We start from the raw sequence: 15,395 nt of genomic DNA on the forward strand, positions 1-15,395 counted from the left end.
TTTTTTTTTCATTTTCATTTTTATAAAATGTAGAAAAATGACTCAACAGAAAAAAATGTTTCCCCTTTGAGGTAAAGTTGTATTCATTTGCTAAACTTCAGTGGTGTTTGGCGGAATTAAAGTTACGCAGGAAGATTACCGTGTTTCTACAAACAAATAACGTCATTCAACAGTCGGTCATATCGTATCATGGCAACATGGGGAACATAGTATGCAATGAGAATATTCAAGCTCCACATATACAGAGCGGAGTTCGGGATTCTGGATGGTACATGCTGAGCCTTATTTTGCTGTCTTTTTAAAGAAAACAAATGATCTTTACCAGCAATTAGGAGCAATAATAACTACTTATGCCAATACGTATCATACATTATGGATGTGCTATAATGCATTATAGGTGTGTAGCGTTGGTTGGGGAATCCTTTGATTGTGGTAGGAATGGCACGATATCTGCACCACGACAAGAATCCGAAATAAGCTTACAAAAGAAGCACGATGTACGTACCGTCGAGGTAAAATGTAGCAGCCATTCTAATGAGACCTTTATAGCATCGTGGCAGAATGATTTGTGCAGGGGAACACGATGTGCTGAGAATGTATCAGACAAGATAAAACTCAGCCGCAGTGAAAATAAAGTAAGTACACTGATAGACGATGAAATAACGGTCAAAAAAAGGACAATACCAGTGCACAACACAGTCATTGGGAGCTAGTTATTAAAGATTGATCTGCTCCAGGGGGGTAGAACAATGAGAGTAAGCATCCTCCATGGGGCCCAAACCACTGGGACACGTTGGGTCAGGATGGCCCAGTATCCCGTATCGGGGTGGGATCTTTTTTCCTTGCGGTTCATCTAATCCCGGAGTCCCCAAAATGAGATGACTCCAGAATATGTTTGGTAAAATGTACCGAGGCTGAATCCCCCCCCCCCCCCCTTCCAGTTGGGGAAATGGGGATCGGAAGTCTCTGGCCCTGCAGTTTTGGGGGTTATGGACTGAACAGTTCGGGAACCCAAGATGTAAGCCAACGTATGGGATGGTAAGGAGTCGACAGCGGATGGCATAATGGCTGAGGATACAATGCCGGTCCGTCAGTCAGGTGCAAAACGGTAAGAAGGATTTTCCTGTTAAAGCACAACCTCTGAAGGCTGTCAGTGGAAGGATCCGGAAGCAAGAGATTGTCTACGGTGTGCAAGCCACATGATTTAATGAGTCTCCCAAGCAACTAAATCACAAGAATAAATTGGATTTTGAGCGGAATTTCACTTTCCACTGATCTGCAAATCCTTAATGAGCTGCAACAAAACACCTCTGTAATGCTGCCCGTTATTGCACGTCATCAGAGGCGGTCACAGAACAAGTTAATCACCCAATAAGACCACCAACCCTTACGATCCCAAGCCGCTGGAGCGCAAGTTAAGCATCTGAACAGATTGCCAGTCTCCGCCAGCCGCACTTCTCCTGTGTGGACCATCTATACAATGCATGACCAGCCGTTCCTCTGAAGTCCCTCAAGGATTTTTATTCCAAAGAATAGCAAATGGATAATTAACCTGTTTGCACCTCTTAAAGATCCAGGCATTTAAAAATATCATTTTCAATTTCCCATGTTAATTAGGCAACAGATAAAAAAAGATAAACACACTAAAGTGTTTTTTTTTCTTCCAATCCGCAGGTCTGGCCTGTATAGGAAAGACAGTTGTAACACCAGCTGGTAAACCAAACTGTAGGAACTGGCCCAGTGGCCATAAGGGACAGCCTAATGTCCATAGTTAGAGTCACTGGACCTCTGGGTTGAAGAGTAAAATTCCTACAAGAGCTGTTATACCCCTTAGACTGGGAACTTATCTTAAAATTCCTGGACTACATATTGAACTGCATGGAAGTGTGAACACTGAACTACTTTGGATGAAAGCATCCTTTAAGACAGTGTTTCCCAACTCAGTCCTCGGAGAACCCCGGACAGTTCACGTTTTTGCTTCCTCTCAGCTCTCAGCACACCTGTACCAGGTATTCGGTGTTCCTGATTGGCTGGGAGCTGGGAGGGAGCAAGAACGTGGACTGTCTGGGGTTCCCTGAGGACTGGGTTGGGAAACACTGCTTTAAGATGCTACATACTAAAGTGTAAAACCTCATTCACGTTAAACATCCATCCATCCATCCATCCATCCATCCTAACCACTTATCTATATACAGGATCACAGTGGGCCAGTAACTAATACCAGAAAAAAGAAGGCATGAGGTAGGACAGAGAGTGGTTCAGTGGGCTAAGTCTCTGTGCCTATGATCGGAAGATCGCCGGTTCGAGCGGAACAGTTCCATGCCCATGGGCCCTTGAGCAGGGCTCTTAATCCCCCAGCTCCAAGCCCCCCTCCCCCCCCCCAGGCTATGGAAAGCAAGATGGGGTAGGCATAGAGAAGGATTCCAATGTACTTGTGCAAATAAAGGATTTATCATTTAACAGCCTGGACAGGTTGCCAGTCCATTGCAGGAGACACTATACTGTCAGCTTGAAATAAACAGTTCAGCCAACTGCAAAATGATGTCACTGTTGGACCCTTAACCCCAGTTGCTTCAGGGACTGACTAACCCTGCGTTCTGAATTGTCTGTCTTGTCTGATCAATGAATAAAATGTAAATGAATCTCATCTAACAGGTGCTAGTAAAATAAATATTAATTCACAACAATGTAAACTCCATGTGTAACCGCATTTCCTCCAGTTTTTGCTGTGAACTGTTCGATGGGCTTAAGGAAATCAAAACTTCCTCATTAAAACTTCAACAACAGTCTAAATCTGTCCCTTTAGCTCCTGCATGTATTTTCGCTCATCAGCGAACACATCTGATGGAAGGAATTGCTTTTTAGCTCATAAAAAAAATCATAAACGTTTTTGTTAGACTTTGTACCTGGTATGTTACTTAAAAGGCTCAAAGCTTTCCCCCAGCACGTTACACATGATGGTTGAACTTCTAACGCTAGCAGAATGTTTAAATGGCATCACAGAGACGGAAAGTTACATAAGGGGCATGGGGAACTACCCACAATCCTCTTGGCCCTTGTGCAAAGGGTAGAAATCAACCTGCCGCCCAGTCCCATTGGGTCAGGATCTCTCACTCGAATCTCAAACCGGCGCTACCAGTATGGCCTGATAGGTGAGCTAGATGTGAGGGCATTAACATTTCACAGCAGAGTCTGGAGCTCCACCCCAGACTGCCAGAGTCCCCTCCGTGAAAAGCAAGCCATCTGAAAAGCAAAGCTGTAGTTTAAAAACTATACAGAGCAGCGCCTTGCATTGTTCCAGACGAATCTCCCGCATAACGAGCCAGCATTTGTGTAATGCTGATATCGCCATCCTCCTTAAACTGATCTTTTACATAAAAGGATGGAGAATGTGGGTGATGCATCCGGCCCTTGTTCTGGGAAGACCTCTTTGTCATTCCAATGTCTTTTACCCCTTGCTGATAGAGGCAATGTGGAGCGAACTGCCAGACTAAAGGGGACGGGGAGTGGGGGGGCAACGGGGGGGTTGGGAGGTGTGGCTTGATTCATCAGATCGACATCCAAGGGGCCGTGCAGAAGCCGTGGTGTGAGACAACGAGGTGTCAGGAACTGCATGCCCGTGTGTCTGAGTGCAGAAAGACGGTAGCACCGCCTAGCTGGGAGCTACAGAGACAGGCTGCTGTGCTCTGTTACGGCTTCAAAAGCTTTTATCTTACAATTAATTTGACAATATGTCCAATTTAAAAGGCCTTTCCATTGTTCCACAAAAATTTATAACGAGGTAGCTTTATGTGCAAGACAGTTTATTACAGTTAATAAAAGAAGGCGATATTATTAGAATGATACAATGTCTTCCACTTGGATTAGGCATGCTTGTGAGATGCCTGTTTTAATGTGAACAAAAAACAGCCTGTCACAGTCACTGTGTTCTTCCCCAGTAAGACTTAAGGTTTCGCTTGAAACTGGACTATATCCAATGCTTGCAATCCTTAGAAATAAACGAGAAACTATTTTAGACCAAATAATCTAGAATAGTTTAACTTTTGTGACAAAAATCTGTCACTTTAACTAATACAAGCAGGTTCCCACCTGAAAGTAGGATATTATGCGGTAAATCCGGCTACCTTTCATTCACACGCCCGGGTCGGGTTTAACTACCTTATCGCGTCCATTTATCTGCATTAAAGGATCGATTAGTCAGTGAAACAGGTATTTCGGTCAGATGATGATGGGCGTGCTTTGCAGGAATGCGCCGCCCGCCCCCTCCCTTGTTTGCTCTTTGATGGCAACGGCTTCATTGCAATCAATGGGTAGGGGGAGGCCAACGGTGGGGGACACAGGCTGAGCATCGGGTCTCAGCGGTCAAACGCCTTTATATATGACCCCAACCCCCTACGTATGGCGTTGCTAAGAGACTTCACAAAGACTTCTCCAATACGTATCCTTTATTTGTCGATCGCATAAAAGAAAAGCTATATTGTTTGACCATATCGCCTATAGGCGATAAATAAAGGCACGGGTTTTGTATAATATAATAATGAGAATGATAAATATTTAATATTTTTTGTGTCGTTGGCTGTGTATTTCGTTTTTTATTGTTCCGTTATTGCAGCGATTATAAGGTTTATAATTTTCATGATCAGTTTATATGACTGTAAGGGCAGTTGCGCGCCTGCCATTCGCTGCTAGATGGAGCCCGAGTCCGTGAAGTGACACGAATTCCGGCTCCGGGCTTTACCGCACGCCGGCTCTCCCTTCTTTGCCTCCGACCGTATTTCGCCGTGCACTGCTTCGGAATTGGCTTGTCATTTTTACAGAGAGCTCAATTTTCCGAGCAAACAATTTTAGAGCCCTTTACTGCGGGGCTTTACAATACGGACGAAAAACTCTGGACACCTTCCCGGGTCAAGAGTTCCCCCCCCCGCTTCTTTCCACATTTCTACGCAAAAGACCTGATGTGCCGGTGGAGGCTGCTTTCAGCTGGAGGCGGAGAGTGATCTGGATACAAAATAAGGAGCTTCTCATTTCCTTCAATATTTTCTTTCTCCTGAATGGATATTTAGCTATTAGACTGTACATCAGTAAAGCGTGTGCGATCCATGTGGAGTCCATCCAGCTATCTGGGACCGAGGTTCACGTTTCCGTGCCAGAAGGTATCTGCTCCTGAAGGACAATAATCGGAGAGAAAATATAAGACAATTATTTGAGTAAATCCACCCTTGGCGTTTCTCAATGGCAGGACGCGGAGGAGATTATTTCTACAAGCTGATCGGCATCTTCTGAGACGCGGTAAGCGCATTCAGCACCCTAAATGCGAATTAGGTGTATACTTTGCGATTCTCAGCCGAGACTTACCTGCAATTTCGGAATATCAACGAAAACAGCTCGATCCCTTTTTTTAATGTAAAGCGGCGCTTGGCAGATCTACGGCTCCGTCTTGACTGGCTGCACATAGGTGAATTTACGCCATTCCCATTGAATGGCGTGGACGAGGGATATAGACATTTCCCAGTGTTTCAAGGATCACCATACACCAGTGCCAGTGGATGAGAAATTATTTAAGAGTTCTGGGTTCCGGAAACGGTTAGGTTTACAGCGCCGATTTGATGTGTTATTGTGTATAATATTCCGGAACAATTTCTTATAAACATCGGTTAACGAAAGAGGTTCATCATATTTATAAGGGATGTTTATAAAATATGCTGATTTTCAGCCACCGTAAGTATGTTTTAGCCAAGCTAACGGCGTTAGTCGTGCGATTTGGGAGTGCTTTGCAGTCCCAGAAAAACGTGGATGTGACCGATACAAGTAACCATTACTTAGCCTAGTAGTCTGTATAATTCAGCCGAATGGTTTATCACGGTCTGCAAATATATCGAACTAATTTGCCATTGTAATTATTCGCATTATTATGATAGACAGAATAATAGCAGTGACACAGTGATATCAATAGAAACTACGGCATTATTAAAGATGGGCTTACTCGTGAAATGAAACTGAATTTATTTCTACTTATCACATTTTAAGGTATGTATTCTGGAATAGCAGTATTGATGAATTTAGATAATTGTGATATTAAGTACTGGACTGATGTATACAGTGTAGCTGCGTCTCTATCTGCTTAACGGAGAATTATTTCTCTTAGACAGAATTGCGCTGTTGTAGGTGCATGGAAATACTTTCCTGGTTAAAATGATGACAGCTGCCTTTTCCCCCGATGTGATTTCTCGATTTCAGTATTTGCAAGAGGAATAATTTAAACGATCCATTCATATTTGCAAAATGTCTATGACAAGTAAAAAAGAGGGACTGACGCAGTACAACGTTTGCATCACCATCATCCTCATCATCACCATCATCGTCAGGAAAAAAAAAAGAAAAAGTAGTGATGGATAATTAAAGTCTTTTGTGCAGGAGCCCGATCAGAAAATGCCACACAGTGTCAGTTATTCTTTGATTTATATTGGGTTTGTACACAGCAGCGACTGCCCCCCCCCTCTTGACTGTGATAAATCTCTCTGCCCTCATTGGCATTGGCTGTCAGGGCTGTTGTGAATATATGTTGTCCGAAGTTTTTAATGCAGATTTCAATGGTGTGATGCTGCAATTTAAATGACTCTTACCGTCACTTACCGCTCATCGCAAACTGGCTTCCAGTGTCATTCATATCGTTTCCCCGACACAGTGCCTGCAAATGCGCCGTGTTTTCGCAATGTAACCTCAAACCACAAGTATTCATACATGCGATTCAAGGATCGCGTAGCCGATAATATATTTCAACAATTGCCAAAGGAGAAATAATGTGAGAACCGGTGTACGGAAATATTCGGCTCTTTATCACGCCTTTATCACGTTTTTATCCCGTTTTCCAATGACAAACTTTTACCCACGATTCTTATTTGACTTAGAACGTAGAAGGTAGAAACCTTTTTATAATTAAATGCAGCTGTAACGAAGCACAGTTTGTGATTCTGCATAGTCCTTGCGATGCCATTATGCCACTTTGCCCGCCTGGGTTGTGAATGTTTGGTTTTCTCCACCAGCTCAGCACAACCGCCTCTTTTTTCTCAGGGACAAACCGTTGTAACAAGAGACCTTTTCTTCGTTTTTTTGATGTCCGGCTTGGATAAGTTCAACCAAAAAAGCCTTCGTGTAACTGGAAAAATGCTTGGCTGCCTTTTACTACCTGAACCCATGAAGTAAAAAAAAAAAGTACGAATAAATACACATAACGGTTGAATAATAATAATAATAATAATAATAATAATAATAATAATAATAATAATAATAATAATAGCAGCAAGCATTATTGTTGTTTTAGTTACAGGTAATACAGGTATGCACATTACTCTGTTGATGATCAAAATTCAAAATTAGGAGAACAACTTTGCTGTTATGATTCTCTGAGTCTGTTCTGTGTGTGGTTAAGGCTATGGCGTGGGTTATAGGCTATAAGGTTAGTGTGGGGTAAATATAGGGTTGTTGAAAGTGACTTGTTTGATCTCATCCCCACATTCAAGTTAGAAGAGCAATGTACTGTAAACAGGCATACTCAAATGCACGGGTGTACATTACTAATTCTGCTAATTGTGACACAGTCAGTTCCTCTCTGGCGGCGATCAGCAGAGCCCACCTGGACACGAGCTCTGGTGTGATGCTGACTAATTGCTTGTCTGATTTTTTAAAGGTCCACTTTGCTGGTTTCATTCCTATTTTTCTGTACATTGCTCCTGAATAATGACCAAAGGCCTACGCTTGCTGTCTGATTAATTTATGTCTGTGGCCTCTGGACAATCGGGAGACAGAGTAGCAAAATATATCTGATTACGCGTGACCCCCCCTCCCCCCCCACACACACCGCCTTTGGTACATCTTGCGCGCATCCTTAGTGATGGCGGGAAGTCAAAAAGCTAGATTTTAGCGACACCGCAACACGTTAACCGTTCCGATTTTTCTGCCAAATCGACTGATGTATTTATGAAAACATACAGAACACTGAAATATTTTGAATATCGACAAGGGAGTAAAGCCTGTGAAATATGACAAGTTTTTCTTTAAAATATACATTTTTCGTTATACTGTCAAGTCAAATAACGATAAAGTTAATTCAGTGTTTTTAGAGCATTTGCAGATACAACGCTGGGTACTGAGGACCGGAATGGCTGGCAGTGCTTCTGAACATAAGATTAATTGACTTTTCCTGGGTGATGGGAGTCCAGTGTTAGATACATGCCTCACATTTCGTGTAATGTTAGGCCTCTTTGTTATGTACTATTTGTTCATTATGATACTTGATAAATGGAAACAGGCTGCAAACAAAATAACGCTGGTGAGAAAACACTACATACTGAGTCAGGCTTACATTGGGTGGAGGGTAACTTGTACCTGATAAATGAGCATCAAAACAAATACCTTTAGGAATCTGCTCTCATAAAATAAATGTGTTTTGCTTGAGCAATTGCTGCAGTATCCAGGAGAACTGTTACTATAATGTACATTTTAAATTTCACTTGTGGTTGCATTCAATCCACGTTCATTTTTTTACATCGGATTGGCTGAAACACATTTTTTTTAATATGCAGTCCAGTGATTGAGATTGAATAACAGTTTCTCTTTGAGGCTTAAAACCTACATTCTGTGTGCACAACATGACTTACATCAAAAATAGCTTTCGCTGTGAGGAATCTAGTAGAGAGTAATGAGAATAAGCACCCCAGGAGTCTTAAGTGACCAGAGTGGTCTTGCTAACCTTGATGGACTGAACTCCCTCCCCAGGTTTGCATAATGGGTTTTACGTTGATGTAACATTTCGTGGATGTTAATTTGTTCAAATTAATGTTCTGCAGGCAGCTGCTACATCCCTGCATTCATTCATGTTATTATAGTTACATCTATGTTATATAACTTCAGTTATATAATGTTTTGCAGCATATGTTAAATGCTTCTCCTGCAGAATACCTCTGTTAATTTCACAATTAAGAGGCGTTGATGTCCTGTAGAATCTATAGCTATAATCTAGAATCTATAAGGTAGGTGGGGTTTTCTGAGGTTAACACTCAGTGACACTGTCATTTGTCACAGAGGACCTGGTTTGTGGTGCCAAACACTTATATTGTATTTATTGTATCTATTTATCATGTATTTAAGTAATATATAACTTTTCATTGGTGGGTGCATTCATGTAATCTCCATGTACCTGTACTGGATCGCAAGTATCTAAGACTCACCCTGGGTGACCTATTGTACAAGGCAGGGTGAACCCTGGATAGGATAGGATAGGATAGGATGTTAGGGGTATGGATAGGGTGTGCACACACACAGACAAACACACACGCACACACACACACACACACACACACACGGACCTTTACTCATATCTGTGTTGACTGCCCATTCATTTCTATGGGCAAATCCCTAATCCCAGCTATGAAAACCTTAACTCTTACCCAGCCGTAACCTTAACCATACGTAACCCAACAAAATACAAGTCACCACACACACATACTGACAACCCTGAAAGTATAAGACAACAGCACAGCATGCGATAAGGAATGTTTGCTTATTTCATGGCAAATCACAGCAAAGGCGTTAATGAAGCGAGTGTATTTTTTGTACGTACCTCATGTGCTAAACCATATACTTATTAAATGGTCTCTGCAAGTCATGGCTTATTGATGAATTTATCCTATTTATCGGTTCCTCTCAGGGGCGGACCGAAAAGAAAAAATAATGATTTGGCGCTTTTGAAAACGTGACATCATTTAGAGAGTTAAAAATAGATTATGTTATGAATAGTTGTGAATAAAAAATTACCTTTGCGGCTGAGCCAGAGTTACAGGTGTATTATTTCTCTGCAGAAATGAGTGCAACATTCATGTGCTTATATGCCGATTAACAAAAAAAAAACATTTAATTCCCCAGATGTGCTCTAATTTTGTTTTTCATTTTGTTTACAGTTCTGCTTGGAGGATTATAAATACATCAGTAGTAGTCTGGATTTCTTCATTTGGTTTCTCAAAGGTACGTGTCATTTGTCGTTACAGGAAATGTTCCGGAATATTATTAATTTAAAGCTGGCAAGGTGACAGTGAACAAGCATGCAGCCTAATATGACAGCGCTTCTGTTCAGTTTCATTTCTCGGACGTTATCAGGAACGGCTTCTGGAAATCGACATGCTGAAGCCAAGAATTCGGCCTTTCATACATTGAAGGAGGATGTCTGTTGTTCAGCCGGCAGCAATGGGAAAAAAAAGATAGTGTTTTGTACCAGCCTTTGTCTGTGACGTGGACGGTCTAGACTCTGTCTGTCTAGTGCGCTCTTAAAGTAGAGAGTGCTATGCAGTATACGGGTAATTAGTTCTCTGAGCCAATTATTTAGTATGAACGCCTCTGAGTTATTTATGGAAAACTTTATTAACGAAAAGTCAAAGACTAACGTGTCATTAGTGCATGATACGGAATTTATGAAATTTTGAACTCCTTTAAAACTAGCTTCCCATCATAATTGATTTTTGTATAAAAAATAAATGATTGCAGCATTATAACGATGCTATTATAGCAATGCTAATTTCATTCGTTGGTTGAAAATCATGTATTTTTTGCCTTTAGTGTATCTTGAAATAGGTATTTCGGTGATTTTGTGCGTAGTTTTGAAGTGCTAATGTTTAATATGTGTGAAGACAGATCAGCGTCTGAATACCACAAAAGCTGAAATAATCTTAGAGGTTTACCAAAGAATCAGTATCGTCGACAATGATTGTAATTAATGGAGGGCAAATGGCACTGATTTGATTAGCACACCCACTTAAAATCAATCATTGTTTGCTCAAAGATGAAATACACCCTTAGTTGCGTTGCCGTCAACAGGTTTCTCTGGGTAATAATTTGCCAACTGCCTGTATCTGATGTTGACAGAAGTGCTGGCATAGATGTGACACTGCTCTTAAGAGGAGTGACCTTCACAGAGGACAAATAGGAGTTTCTGGCCTTTCGGCTGGAAAGACAGAACGTCGTTCCACCGCCTGGTGTTTTCTGTCTCTGCCTACGCCTTGTTACACTGTCAGGCTATACAACAAACATGTATTGTGAAGCTGTCACTTAATGTTTTTCACTATCCATTAGTGAAGCGGAGGTCCTCGCTATGCTGAAAGCAGTCAAATTGCCGCCTTCCATCAACAAGTTTTCAGTTTGCCTCTGCGCCATTTGTCAAAATTAAGATGACTCAAAAGCCTGAAGCACTCTAAGTATTTTAACTTCTACGTTAGCATGCTTATAAAGTTCCTCGTGTACACTACCATAACCAAGACCCTGGGTCTTCGTACTGCCAGGCTGGACCATTTGCATCTGTTTCATGTTTATATGTGATGAGTCAATAGTTTTATTTTATCTCATTATTCTGTCATACTTTGTTTGCCTTCCCTATTGGCATCACTGGTCTTGAAACACAATTCATTGCTTCTGAAAGGGGCTCAAAAGTTGTGCTCAAAGTTATGGGAAAATGATTCCCGTTAAAAACAAAAATACCTTAAATGAAAATTTCAATACTGTTTTTTTTTTCTTTTTTTTATTTTTATCTGAGCCATTTCAGAAGAAATCAGAATGGAGAAGCCTACGTGCGTCCGTTTAAGGAATGCACTTCATTCAGGTGTTCAGTGATAAATTTAAAAGCCTGCTAGTTTTTGTGCTATTAGGCCACGCAATACTACCAAAATAAATGATTTACGTTGCCCACGCTCTTTAGCTTGCTCTTAGCCTTAATCATGCTAGCCTTCTCATGTGAAGGATTTACAGTCTGCATAGATAAACAATCTTGAGGTAGGGACCCCATACTTAATGTGTGATGGGGGGGCATCTTTTAGCAGTATGGATTTGTGGAATTGCCACAAGTGACAAACTGTTATAAATTCTTGTTATTTACAAGGTTACCTAGAACATAAATAACATTCGCTTCAAAGTATCGTGAAATCTTTAGCGATCGACATTAAAAGACTAGGACCAGGCTGGTGTGCTTGGACGTCTCGTCTGGGAAATTCGTCATTAAAGTTAGAGGAATAAACAATTCCAGGACATTCGCACGTCTCTGCAACGGCTTTTTCAGAAACCACTTTATCTGAAAGGCTACCCTGGTGACATTTTGGATTGATAAGCCTGACTGTCTGTGTTTCATTTCTTGCAAAACCGAGGCTGAAGAATGGGTTGGGCGGTTACGTAATTTAGTTGATTCAGTAAATGCGATAATCTCTTGACTGTTAGGTCTTAAAACGCGTGAGATCTCTTGGAGGAAGATGTCTGCTAGTAATTGGAATTTTCAGCGCGCACCATGTGGCAGGAATCTTATATGTTTTTGAATCAGACCTGCTCATTGAGTGTGATTCCATTCACAGCCATTTCAGTAACAGTTTAAGGATAAGGAATATTTGGTAGGATCTGTAGGTAGTTTACTCATAGACTCATGGGATGCAAACTGTTACAAAGATACCATTGGGTGTGATACTTCACCATGATTGCTTCGGTTACACCATCTAACTGTATAAATGGGTGCATTTGAAAGTTGCTGTGGAACTCAAGCAACCAAATAACAAAAATTACTGAAGACCATCACTGATTTTACTGTGACAAAATGCAATATCGCAAAAAGTTAGGCCATGTTGTTTTTTGCCCTAGCTTTCTACCAGGGTGTTCCACTGCGTTGATTCCTATGCTATCTGCGATTGGCTTCAAATCCCACATGACCGCATTCTGGATAGATGATTGGAAGATGGATGGATGGATGGATAGATGCTGCAGATTTGAATGTTTACATTTTTGGGTCTTGTTTCTGAGGCCGTGAACCGTGTGCCTTATGGTACGAGGGACAGGGGAAATCAGGGCTTTGTCTGACATGCAAATTTCCAGCAAATGATGGGGATATGGTCAGGTTATTAGGGTCCCTGAGCCACAACGATGCAAAAACGTACAGCCCAGAATATTTCCATATGCATTACCAAATACAGATAGTTATCAAACAAGACAAAGCACCAGAACCAATAGAACCTGAGTGTTTATCGCATATTTGTAATTGCAATTAATATGGCTGATATGTCAAATATAGGCACACCTCAGTTAAAGTATAGGAGATGTGATCTCTCTTGGTTATGTATTCACTGTTGCTGAGAGAATTCATTAATTTCTGTTGGATATTAATCCATGGTCTTTGAGGCTGATATGAATGCAGTTAAATTGTAGTATAAAAGCGAAGTTCATTATTATAAGGTCACATGAGCTCCTTGCTCTTTGTTTAATCACGGAGATTTCTTTATTGAATTGTAGAAAAAAAAAGCTATTACCTAATGCAACTTCTTCTGCTTCTGATTAATTGTGCATTCCAGTGCTCACCTGACCCAAAATCAGAGCGTTTACCAATTACTTAATCACAAAGGAGTTTATTAGAGAACCGATCCTGGCGAGGCTGAGAATGATCTTGCTTGAGGTGCTGGTGGAGGGGGAGCAGAGAGTCATTATCTGCTGAGATCTTGCTGAAACCCAGGCACAAACTTTAATAAGGCACTTTGTGGCCTGATTAAGTCTTGCAGAGCCACCTTGGCATGTTATAAAACACTCAGGGGGAGATAGATAACACTGCCCTCAGCAGATCAGAAAATGAAATAGACTTCAGCCTTAGTGGCACATTATGGACTTTCATAGGTGTTATTATGCACTATATATATGACAAAACCAGCTTGAAGCAACGTTGGGGCAGTAAAATTTCATGAGAAAGATGGGGTAGATTCGGAAGTTGTGTTGAGAACGGGGTTAAACCTCCATGCATGTAAGTCTTATGAGTAGGAGGTCGTAGGAGAAGTCAGTGTCATTCTGAAGAACATTTAGGGTCACCAGTTCATGGCAGGTTGTGGGAGGGCCATGTTAAGGGCAATCATCTGGGCTGTCTGGGCAACAGATAATGTGTAAAAGATGTTTCAACATTAACGGGGATCTAGAGACAGCTTGTGAGAGACGTCTTAGATTTGACAGGTTTCTACAGAGGGTGTGTAATAAGTTTCTCAGCATGGAATGGATTTCTACAGATGGTGTGTTGGAGATGTCTAAGATCTGACACGTTTCTGTAGATGGTGTGTAAAAGATGTCTGAACCTTGATGGGATTCTTCAGACGGTTTGTGAGAGATCTCAGATTTGACAGGTTTCTACAGATGGTTCGAGAGACACATCTCAGATTTGACAGGTTTCTACAGATGGTTCGAGAGACACATCTCAGATTTGACAGGTTTCCACAAACGGTGTGTAACAGTGTTTCAGATTTGACAGGTTTCTACAGTTGTTGTGTTGAAAAACGTCTCAGATTTGGCCGTTTTGGATCTTCTTATTGCTTTCTATGGATGGTATCTTCATAAATGTCATATGTTAACAATTCAGTGTACGTAAGGATGTAGGAAGGAAGAAATATTTATGAGGTATTCATTAGCTTACATCAAGATTTCATCCCGGAAGTGAGGACATAAGGCAATCTGGATATACCTCGATCATTATAAGGGAGAGGCAAAATATACTATATATCATGAAATACAATGTCACACGAATTAAATTAAACCTCTATGGTGGCCCCTGAGGATCTTGCCACATGCTTCACACGTGGTAAAATCCGTCTGCTTCAGACGTTTCTTGATAAATTTTATTAAGGTTCTTATGTGACGTAAGTACCATCGGACGCTGCTCGATAGAACGTAAGTAGACGGATGACTGCATATGTAATTTTTAAAAAAGTAAACAGGCTTTAACAATAATGAATTGTATCATGATTCTAAATGAAACAAAGAACCTCAAGGCAAAATTATCCAAGCCTGACGGTATCTTACTGCTGCCAAGGTCACAGAAATGTTGGTCTGAGTTTGTAGCCACATGCTTCTCTGATCACAAGTGACGGCATAGCAAATGTAGACGAGAAAGAATTCATTGTTTTAGAGTTTATCAAAAACACAACACAAGCTTCTCAAGCCATCTGGAGGAATTCAGCTAGATAAGTCCTGCTGCTAGTGTAAAAATGAGGACCAGTGATCTCCACATGCCACTGTGGTTTCATCCAGGAAGATCTGTTCTCAGGGACAGACATGGGAGGATTCGGTTCGACCCTTCTGGTCGAACGACGCCGCCGCCCCTCATTTAGCAATCTCTCAGTGGCACTCCTAATTAGATAGCTTTGCAGTTTACCCACCTTTTCCGGACTGGCAGGAATGGGCCCAATGTTAAACGGGACGTCTGAGAGGGCTCCAAACAAACCTGAGTCTGCGTCACATTTATTGCATCATGTTTATTCCAGTAATTTATGCATTTTAATTTGAATAAAAGCTTGAGCGGTGGCCACGCTGGGTGGGGCAGAAGTTAGATCTCCCTGCCGGATCTG

The 15,395-nt window shown here is 41.4% G+C and overlaps 1 protein-coding gene across 23 annotated transcripts in view; it reads left to right on the forward strand.

The window, feature by feature from the left end:
• Positions 1–4,144: 4,144 nt before the first annotated feature.
• LOC125704608 (adhesion G protein-coupled receptor L3-like) overlaps positions 4,145–15,395 on the forward strand; it is a 178,290-nt gene continuing 167,039 nt past the window's right edge. For 10 of the 23 annotated variants that reach the window (XM_048970397.1, XM_048970403.1, XM_048970408.1 and 7 more), the window contains exons 1-2: positions 4,628–5,289; positions 9,957–10,020. The gene's annotated coding sequence lies outside the window, so the exon portion shown is untranslated. Of the gene's footprint in view, positions 4,439–4,623; positions 5,290–9,956; positions 10,021–15,395 lie in introns of those variants that run through there. The other 13 variants (XM_048970410.1, XM_048970411.1, XM_048970407.1 and 10 more) reach the window with 7 other exon arrangements.

Source organism: Brienomyrus brachyistius, chromosome 12 (assembly GCF_023856365.1).
Source record: "Brienomyrus brachyistius isolate T26 chromosome 12, BBRACH_0.4, whole genome shotgun sequence".
Taxonomy (NCBI): Eukaryota; Metazoa; Chordata; class Actinopteri; order Osteoglossiformes; family Mormyridae; genus Brienomyrus; species Brienomyrus brachyistius.